This window comes from Camellia sinensis, chromosome 3 (assembly GCF_055761805.1).
Source record: "Camellia sinensis isolate YWXY chromosome 3, ASM5576180v1, whole genome shotgun sequence".
Classification (NCBI taxonomy): Eukaryota; Viridiplantae; Streptophyta; class Magnoliopsida; order Ericales; family Theaceae; genus Camellia; species Camellia sinensis.
In genome coordinates this window covers 116,384,247-116,392,282 of record NC_138963.1, presented here as the reverse complement: position 1 = coordinate 116,392,282, position 8,036 = coordinate 116,384,247, and the positions used below count along the sequence as shown (strand labels likewise).

The 8,036-nt window shown below is 33.0% G+C and overlaps 1 long non-coding RNA gene across 1 annotated transcript; it reads left to right on the top strand.

The window, feature by feature from the left end:
- The first annotated feature begins 520 nt into the window (after nt 1-520).
- On the top strand, nt 521-1,389 carry LOC145822740 (uncharacterized). The gene is made up of 2 exons (XR_014364428.1): nt 521-974; nt 1,110-1,389. It is a non-coding gene; the product is annotated as an uncharacterized LOC145822740 (long non-coding RNA).
- Nucleotides 1,390-8,036: the final 6,647 nt, after the last annotated feature.

The window sequence follows — 8,036 nt, the reverse complement described above, 5'->3', positions numbered from 1 at the left end:
AGATAGTGATAATGCAGTAGTGATTGTGGAAGTGACGTGATAATAGTGGAAGTTAAGGTTCAGGTGGTGGTGGTGCCGATGGCAGTGGTACGAGTGGTGATGGTGGTGGAGGGGTGGAAGCTATGGTAGTAGTTATAGTGGTGGCATGATGGTGGCGATGGTGGCGGTAATGACAGTGGTAGTGTTAAGAGTGGTGGTGGTGACGGTTGTGGCAAATAGGTTATATACAATCATGTAAAGGTGTTAAAAAATCCAAATTATCAACAGACATGCCCAGACCAGCCCAGTCCGCTATTGTTATGGATGGTTTCAACCACTTTAACAGTCGGTTGCGGTTATATTTTGAAATTTGTCATCTATTTTCGGTCAATGGTCGGGCATAAAAAAAATTTGAAAAATCATTATAACTGACCGACCGAATTATATACAAATATATATACACTTTCATTATTTTTAAGTTAGAGCATTGATAACTTAAAATAGCTAAAGCTAATACCTTTATCTTAACTCAGCCCCCACTACTCAAAATATAAATATTTTTTTTAAAAAAAAAAATCTTCCCAAGACAAATTACACTTCTCCCAAGGGTAGAGACATTGACATCTCACCTACCACCTTGTCTCCCTCTCTTCTCAATTATCTCACCCACTCTCTCTCCTCATCTCCTCTATTACCTTTGTCTTTCTTCCCCAAAAGAATGTTAAACATTAATCTTCTCATTTCTATATATATATATATATATATATCTCACCGACTGATATCCCACATCCCTCTCTCTCTCTCTCTCTCTCTCCCTTTCTCTTTTGTTTCTTTCTTTCTCTCACCCTCTCTCTCTAAATTACTTGATTGAACACTAAAATCCTCATTTTCAGCTTATAAATCTGCCGAATCTGAAACCTTTCTCGGAAAAGAGAGACAATTGAAGAGATGCACGGCAGGTAAGGACGCTGGTGGCATTGTGCCATGGTAGAAAGGTAAGTATCTCCTCTCTATTTTCAATTTTGTCCATTGTTTTCTATCATATTTAGTGTGTCTATGAAAGAGGCAAATTTGTACAGTATTTGTTGTGGTTTTGTTCTGTGTATATTTGTTTGGTATTGATTTTGTAGGTGAGAGGAATAGAAGCCATAAAACTAAAATGGTGAATGAAAATCAATCGATCAAAAACTGCCTGCCAAACCGGACACTCGATGTGCACGATTTCGATCATTACCTCGGTTGACATCGGATAAAAATTTCTCTACCCGAAGCAAGTCGATTCGAGTGACGGTTCTGTGATAAAACCAAGCCGACTCGATCCGAGTACACCCTTTCAATCTTGTACGTTGACACGTGTGTATAATTATTTATAAATTTAGTGATAATTAAATATGCTTTTTATCACTTAAACTTTTTTTTTCTTTTTTTCTTTTTTACATATATAACTTTTAATCTATATTTTAAGTAACTCTTAAAATTTTAAGTGATACTTATTAAGATTATCAAATGAGTTTATTATTTTTTTTTTTGGGGGGGGGGGGGGGTTGCTCCGGAAAGGAGCAAATGAGTTTAATTGATTTTCACTTAATGCATTCAATTTTAAATGTTAAATTATGTTATCAAACATCACCTGCATAATGAATGGTATGAAACAAATATTTAAAATATACGTATTTTTTTAAAAAAGGACACAAATTGTAAAACTATAATTTTTTTTATACTCAGGGGAGGTGTGTGCAATTTACTTATGGCGCGTATAATTTTCTTATTAAACAAAGGCAACAAGCATCTTTTATTTTTATTTTTTGTGTGTGCGTGTGTTAGATTCAAGTTAACCTAGATAGATCAAAGATTTTGTATCACATCGACCATGATTTTCTTATCAAAAATTTAAGAAATAGTACTCTACAAACATGGTTGATTAGTAAGATTATAATATATGGTTGAATTGTTAGTTTATGAACTTACAATTTCACATTTGATTGTAAATTTAATTACTCGGATAACATGTACGGCGGACATTCAATCTAAAAAAATTGACAAATTTTTAATATTAAGAGAGATTGGGGATCATAATTTCAAATATGAAAGAAAAAAGATGAATACATAATAAATAGTCATCTCACTTAATTGAATAACTAATCATATACTAATTCATAAAATTATTAACAATTTCGCTATTTATCCTATTAATCAAACAAAGCCTAATGGCTACAACTCACAAAAACTTCTTTTCAGTAGTGAGTTAAAATCATTGTCAAAATTGGCAAAGTAATTTTTACCACAACTAATTTTCTATATAAAAAAATTCAACTATTTTTTCTACCAGAGTTTGTAACTTCCACAACTCGAAACTCATTCAGAAATTATAAAATTAGACAAAATTCTAAAAATTATGAAACTTTGGTTTCAGTTTTAAGAATTCACTTTTCGAAAAATTCTATTTTTTCATTTTTTGTATATTTTTTTGTTTTCACTAAATTTTTTTAATATTTTAAGCATTTTTTTTTAATTTTTAGACACATCTAACATAAATACACTTAAAAATTATAATATTTGTAAAAAACAAATCTTTAAAAAATTCTATAAATACCAAAATTACAAAAAATAAAAATAAAAATTCAGTATATTTTTTGTATTTTTGTGTATTTATTAATTTTTTAAAATATTTTTTCACAAATATTTTACTATTTAGATACATCTAAGTAAGGTGCATCTAAAAAACTAAAAGAAAAAAATTGCTTAAAATTTTAAAAATATTCACTAAAAAAAATACAAAAAATAAAAAACTCAATTTCTAGAAAATTGAATTCAGAAAACTTAAGCCAAACACAATATGGTACTAAAAGTTATAATTACTGAACTTAAATTATACCGATCACTACAACATTTAAGAGTTTTAGAAACCGAATGTTTTGGACTCTAAAACTGAAAAATTTGTTGCAAAAAATATTCAAGGACCAATTTTTATCGTTGTGAGGATAGTCGCTAAAAGGCCGTTTCGAAAAGTCAAAAACAAGACTTTTAGTGATAAAATTTTGAAAATGTCACCAATAAATAGACTTTTAGGGCCAAAATAATTTCATCTCAAATTGGTTTATTTTTTTAAACAAAAAATTTGGTTCCAAAAGAATAATAATTCATCACTAATATCTAATTTTCATTGCTAAAAATATAATGACAACATTTTAAAACTTGATACTTAGATGGATGAGTGAGAGAAAAAAGATTCGATTCACTGAGCATACATCAATGGGAAAGTCTGTGGGGTGCACTCTACTACAATTTAACATAGCTAAATTAGAAAATTTTGTAACATCAATCACAAAGTGCATAACCTTATCACAAATTGATGTAATAAAAAATATCATAACTAAGCCACAAACTTTGTAACATCAACCACAAAATTTTGGATATTTAGTTATACTAATTCGTGGCAAGATTACGCATTTTGTGATTGATATTACAAAATTTTATAATAAAATTACATCAATTTATGATAAGGTACCTATGATATACATTCTTAAGGAAGTGAGCACTATAGGATTTCCCTACATAAATGAGTGGGACAATAGTGATATGAATAGTTGTGCCAAAATGGTTAGTCATTATTGGAGTGCTACAGTTTAAAAATAAAAAATAAATAAAATAATTAACTTGTTCACCCTCGGTTAAAAAATAATTTTGACCATTAAAATTGTTGGAGAATTTTCAAAAGAGTTTTAAAAGAATAATTGTTTAGTTTTTGGGTGTTTTTAAAACTTTTTTTTTTCTTTGGAAAACTTGAAACAAGCTTTGAAACTTGTCCCACATCGGAAAGAGAAGAAAATATGGAGTTCTTAGTAAAGAGTTACATGAAATATTCTTTTAAATAGGGAATTATGGAATGGATGCTAGTATGCATGTGCTCATGCCGAAACATCATTTCTCACGGCCCATTTTAAAGATCAATTAGATAGAAACTAATTAACCTAAGCGTGAACTTTTTAAGTAAAAGCCCTATTTATTACATAGTTCATACTTGCAATCACTTTTCTTGGTCAATTTTCATTAAATTCTCAAAAGTAGGTGTGACGCCCCAAATTTTGCTCCAAAGGTAGAGATCAATGTAACGTCACTAAAGAGTCCCAACAACCAAGTACGATCCCAGGAAGGTCGGAATAGTCAATATAGCCTCCCTTCTAAGTCCAACCACCTTAGATAACAAAGCTTTATTTTTGACAGATCTTAAGAGATATTAACACTAGGTCTCATATGTAACACGGAGATAAATATAGGGTCACAAAAGGACTTAAAAAATAAGAAAATAATAATTATGGAGCTACAAATTTTATTTACAAAACAAAGTTCATCAATATTACAATCTCAAAAAAAAAAAAAAAAAAAAAAACTCGGATGCACTTTTAACACAACGGCTTCTAACTTCATTTATGATAGCCAGAAATCTTCTACCATCTCTGAATCCTCATCAGCCCCGAATGTTTCTTCAACACCTGACATGAAATGCTATGAGTTTGGAATGTCCAATAAATGCACACACACCCTTTCCCTTTTTTCTAGTATAATACACTTACAAGTGTACAATTGACTATTTAAGCATGATGAATAACTAAGCAAGTAAAAAATTAGAGAGTTACAAGGATAGGTGGTGGAATCTAGAAATCTCCCAAAGAGATTTCATCATCCCAACCAAAAGAAACGGACTTTGATTATTCGGTATGTCTCCTTTTCTACTACTTTGCAAACCTTACCCTGGATACCTACTATGGTTACGTATTACGTAATGCCAACCGAGCACCTCAAAAGAGATGGAAAAAAATAAGGGCCTTGCCCATTCCCTCCTTACACCAAAACACCTAGGGTTCGAATACAACTGATCCATTTAAGGGTTCCAAATACCACTTACGCAAGACTTTCCTTTAATTAGATGTCTCACCAACCAATGCAATTCAAACATAACATATTATATTATAAAATTAGTCAGGTGATTGAAACCCAATTACCACCCTAATTAAGTTTCTTATTGAGTTAGATGTTTTAAGTTAACGTTAGAACAAACTTATTGAGATAATAATCTTCTACATAAGCATGATCATCATCAAAGGAATATGTTAAGAAATATAACCTGAACACATGTGTTACCCAAAAGACAACCTAAGAAGGGGGGGGGGGATGAATTAGGTTTCTACAATTAAAATGATAACACTTACATAATAAAAATTTAATCAACAAGAACAACAAATATAGCAAGTATATCAGATGATAAGAGAAGGTAGGATATGGCAATGAGTATATTTGATATATTATGAAGGCTAGATGATTAACACAATAATATTAGATAGTTATGGAAAATGAATTGGTTATGAAATATCAGTCGACTATGGTAGAAAGGTGAAGAACTTGAGATGAACTCAACAACAGATAATAGTATCAATTATAGCAGTAAATGAAATGTAAAGAGATAAGCAAAGACGAGGCAAACAGATTTATAGTGGTTCAGTATTAACCAAGCTTACATCCACTTCGCAAGCTTCACTTGAGATTTTCCACTATTTCTCTAACTTCACAGGGGTGCTAGCAACCTGTTCACAAATAGAGCAATCCTCCACAAATTTTACACAAGCATTATAGGTCTGCAAAACCTTGAAATCCTTAGATGATTCTCAATCACTCTCAAGGTTTCAAGAACTCTGTGCGACACTCTTACAAATCAAAATGGTGTTTTTGCTTTGAAGGAAAGTTGTAATGGAACTCTCTGAAGAAATATTGCAAAGATTGAAGTTCTAAGTTATATCAGTAAAAGGACCTCTCACAGGTGCATATGCTTAAAGCTGAAGCTCAAGATTAATTTCTAAAGAAGAAGAAGAAGAAATACAGATGAAGATTACTTCAGTGATTTGAGAGAATGAGACTGATGAATGATGAAAAATGTTTTCTTGCTCGTTGTATCTGTATCTATGTACTTCACAGAGCTCTGTATATAAAATAGATTGAGTGCTCTATTCTTCAACTCTTCTGATAATGGCCATCCAGTTCTTTCCATTGAGCGATGGAATGAGATAATATTAAATTGATACTTCAGAGAGTCTTTGTCATCCATGTGTGTTTTGCTCGTTAAGTGATAGGAGACTAATGGCCGAACATTTCTTATTCATTTCGTCAGTACAGATTGATATATGCAGCAATGCATAGAGGTATGTCTGCCTGGATGTCTAAAGCCAAGCTTTGTGTCTCTAGGACGTCTGTCCATATGTGTCATGAAGTCCCGGTCGTCGATCACACTGCTGGTCTGATGTCTGGAGCAAAGCAGAATTGAACTAGAGCGAAACTGCACCAAAATGCCATAGCCGGTCGTCCGCTTGGATGTTCGCCCCCACATCCGTCCATGCCCAAAGCTGAAGAACAAAATGGCGTAATTTTGGCTTGACTAGTCGACGGGCCAGTTGTCCGGCCCTTTGTGGGCTTGGTTGCTTCAGCTGCTGCTCTCTGTTGTTGTTGTTGTTGTTGTTGTTGTTGTTTGTTTTGGGCTTAATTTATCTTCTGTTTAAGATTAGTTTTGATCTCAAAAACCAACAAAATTAAATTATTGACATAGATTAATTTTAATCAATTTAACTCATCAAAATAAATCAAAACAAAAACAAAAAAACAAAAACAAAAACAATCGTCAAAATCAAATATCTCTAACAATCTCTTCCTTTTTGATGATGGCACAACATGATGTTTTGATTTGTATGAAACGAGGAATGCTCCTCCTCAAGTCATGCTTTCCCTGAATGTTTTCTTAATGGAATATTAGCTCAAAACAATAAGGATTAGTATAAGCAAAAACTGACATAAATTAGATTAATTAAAGTTACTTGTTTAAGCGCAACATACTAGAATAAGAAAATTTATGTCTTATATTCCTAAGGAAAAACAAAAGGATCACCCAAACAAAAAGATCGCCACATTTTCTCCCCCTGTGACATTATCAAAAGAAATATAAGAAACAGAGCTCACAAGGTTTATCAGGTGGAGGTGGATGATAGAAGTGCTGATAGATGCCATCAACTCGGTTCTGGATATGATCAGTGCGGGTGTTCAAGGCTTGATGATGAAGTTTAGTGGCTACCCAAAAGTCACCAAATTTTTGAATCATAGAGTGTTGAGCTTGCCCAAAATCCTCCAACTGAGTTCCAAAGTTAGCCATTTGAGTGGACATTTGTTGTTCCCATTAGAGGCACTGATTATAGCAGTCTTGTTCCATAGCCATAAAATATGTCCAATATGTAGGAGGTGAAGACTGCTGTAGTGGAGGCATGTCATCCAGATTCTGTTCTTAAGGGTCCTCCAGGTGCATCAGGCGCATGCAAACAACTACTCAAAACATCACTTCCTCCAGCCCGATTGACAGTATATTCACTTATGTCAGAGGCTATTTTGGGGTTAGGCGCATTTGAAAAACTAATTTTGAAGTGTCTTAAAATCTTTGTTAACAGGGCTCCAGAAGGTAAAGATTTGTCTCGAGAGGATGAGAAAATAGCCATTTCCCTCATAATGATATAGTTTAAATCATTGCTTTGACCAATCTCAAAACAATATAACATAAAGGCATTGAAGGTAGGAACAAAATCATAATGGCAGGCCTTAGGAGTGACATTTTCTAACAAAAATCTATGGAGAATGTAAAGATGGGGTTTGAGGTGTTTTGTAAGTAAATGGGAGCTAGTGGTTTTGCTAGTGCAGATAGTAGAATAAACTTCAGTAATACACCCAACTCATTGAGCCATTTGTTCATCAGTTTGAAAGTAATGTTGTCGATCACCCAGCTCAACCCCAAGGATTTGTGCTAAAGTGAGAGCATCAAACTCAAGAAATTTTCCTTTGACATAAGAGTTAATGGTGAAGCTGTCCTCTTCTTTGTGTGACTGCTTGAGGTGTAAGTATAAGAGAGAGACAAGGCGGGGATATGCCATTTTCGGTAAATTGATCAAGTTGGTCCACCCCATGACTTCAAGTCATCGTACTTTGGTGCTAGATTTACTCTTTTGCTAGGAATGATGGGTTGGTTGGCC